Here is a 365-nt window from a genome sequence, read left to right on the forward strand (position 1 = left end):
GATCCGCGCCCAGCCCCCGCTTGGGCGGCCCGGGCGGCCCCCAGAACCTGCGCGTCCCCCGGGGCTCGGCCCTCGGCGGCAGCGAGTCGGCCCTGCCCGGTATCCCCGACCCTGCGCCCCGCACGCTGAAGAACGAACATGGCCAGCAGTTCGGTTCTTAAAAATGCACCGACTGATGGCAAACGTGCATCGACCAACGTGGAGCGCTAATTAACGTTACAGATCATCACTGTGGTGATGTGTGTGTTCTCTGCTTCACTGGTGGTGCCCTACTGTGCAGCAAGACAACTTGCTCCAACAAACGTATCCTTGTAAAGTTTTCTTTCAGGATCTCACATGTGTGCTAAGTTTATTTGTAGATCCGT

This window comes from Meleagris gallopavo, chromosome Z (assembly GCF_000146605.3).
Source record: "Meleagris gallopavo isolate NT-WF06-2002-E0010 breed Aviagen turkey brand Nicholas breeding stock chromosome Z, Turkey_5.1, whole genome shotgun sequence".
Lineage (NCBI taxonomy): Eukaryota > Metazoa > Chordata > Aves > Galliformes > Phasianidae > Meleagris > Meleagris gallopavo.